Genomic DNA, 2500 nt, shown 5'->3' with positions numbered 1-2500 from the left:
AAAATATGGTTGGCGATCATCTTCCAAAAATCTTTGCTCTAAGTTTATCTACATGTCAGTTTGACGACAGCCTGTGAATACGGAGACGTCTTCTTATTCTTTTTTATTTTCAATCTTCTTCTTCTTCTCTTCTTCTCTTATTCCTCCTTTTTCCTCCTTCTCCTTATCCTTCTTCTTCTTCTCCTTCCCCTTCAACTCTTCTTTCTCCTTCTCCTTCTTCTCATTCCCCTTCAACTCAATCGCCTTCTTCTCCTTCTCCTTCTTATCCTTCGCCTTCTCCTTCTCCGTCTTCTTCTTCTTCTTATCCTCCTTCTTCTTCTTCTTTTTCTTGTTCTTGTTCTTCTTCTTATCCTCCTTTTTATTTTTATTTTTTTTATCCTTCTTTTCCTTCTTCGTATCCTCCTCCTCTTCTTCTTCTTCTTCTTCTTCTCCTCTTCAACTTCTTCTTCTTCTTCATCTTCTTCTTCTTCTCTTCTTCTTCCTCTCCTCCTCCTCCTCCTCCTCCTCCTGCTTCTGCTCCTCTTCCTCCTTCTTCTGCTCCTCTTCCTCTTTCTTCTTCTTCTCCTCCTTCTTCTAAGGGAGGAGGAAGATGTTGAGGGAAGTGACTTGCGGATCTTACATTTTCATGTTTTATCATTATTATTATTATTATTATTATCCTTATCATAATTATCTTCTTTTTTGTCTACGTCTTTCTTTTCCTATTTTTATTTCTCTGTTTTTCATTAATTTATCTTAGATCAATATTTTTCATCTTCTTCATTTTGTTATTTTCTTCTGCTTGGAAGATTTTTTTTTTTTTTATCTATTCTTATCCTTAATCGTGTCAGATGAATGTTATATACACAGGCAGATTTCATATAAATACTGTATACGCACATACATACACGAAAATACGCACATACACAAACATACACATACACACACATACACACGCATACACACACATACACACGCATACACACACACACACACACACACACACAAATATATACACACACACACAAATATGAAAAAACAACAGATATATACCCTACACAGACACACGCGAACTATGTAACAAACACATGTTCGGAGGTATACACATACACTATACAAGGACAAAACTCACACACACACATACACACACGCGCACTAACAAAGAAACAGACACACTCACAGATATATATACATAACCATACAATCCCACAGTTTTTTATTCCAACTTCAGAAACCTGTTTATACAACCTGAAAAAAAAATGTAAATGATAAAACACAGAGTGAAAGGAAAATACAGAACGGTGAAACGAACGAGGGAACAAAGACAGATAATAAAGATGAAACGAAAAGAACCAAAGACGAATGAAAAATATAAGCAACGAAAGAATGAAATAAGGAACAATTAACAGAAATCGGAAGAGAAGGCACAGAAGAAGTCTGGAAAAATGGAAGGAAGAGGAGATGTGGATACGAAAGGACATATATCTTTTTTAGAATATGTAAAAAAAAAAGATAAACTAAGAAACATACAGACGAACAAATAAAAAGATAAACAAGAAAGTTATTTTGAGTTCATCTTGTTCAATCTAATACTAAAAGACATCTAACACATGTTACTGTTCAATAAGTTATAAATAGACGTGTGTTCATTATAATCATCTCTCCATAGAAAGGTACTTCTTTAATTAATGTTTTTACTTTTCGCAATAAGCAAATCAATGTAGCATATGAACATGAATACATTTAACACTAATATCCTTATGCATTTTATCTTTCTAATTAATCTTGAAGATGTATTTCCGCCTGTAGTAATATCCAGTCCAATCACACTTTAATTATGATAATTGTCTAAAACACACAACTGAAACGATCTTCCGTTCCTTTATGTTTAAAGATCCATATATCTAAGGCTATAAATCCTTTGTTTTCAGTCATATTGTTTTCCATGCAAACTCAAAAAAAAAAAAATATATATATATATATCCTAGGGCGAATCAAAGTCATTAAATTCTGGATAGGAAACATCAGAAGCGGTTGCAAATATGGGTCAAAAGGAAATATATTTCCCGTTCTTAAGGAAATTGTTAATAATTTCTTAAGACTACATCGCAAAGACACTAAAGGTTTGCTTCCAGATGGCATCCAGCTGGAAGGTGAGAGGCTAAGAAATTGGATTAAATTATCTATAAATGAACAACATTTATTTGTACAGATAAAAGTCTACCTTAAGTCAGTTGAGAAGTAGATTCGTCGACCATTGTGAAGTCATCAAGGATCCTAGGTCAAGAGGGGTCACTCAGGTCTTGAGTTTCTAAGATGACGGGTTCTTGTTTTGCCTTTTTATCAGATAATTTATGCCTTATATTTTATTGCATTTCCCCGTTTATCAATGATTCGGCATCATCACTTGCACGAATCTACTCATGGTTTGTATAAGAAGAACGGGGTCATTACTAAGACTGTTGTATTTATTCAGTTTCTTCGTTCGGTTTGTGGAAGGAGAGGCAGTGGGGGCCTTTGA

Source organism: Penaeus japonicus, unplaced genomic scaffold (assembly GCF_977035675.1).
Source record: "Penaeus japonicus unplaced genomic scaffold, GWHDUDI00000001_assembly GWHDUDI00000025, whole genome shotgun sequence".
In the NCBI taxonomy this organism is placed as follows: domain Eukaryota; kingdom Metazoa; phylum Arthropoda; class Malacostraca; order Decapoda; family Penaeidae; genus Penaeus; species Penaeus japonicus.
The sequence above is the reverse complement of the archived record's forward strand: the minus strand, read 5'-3'. Positions refer to the sequence as shown.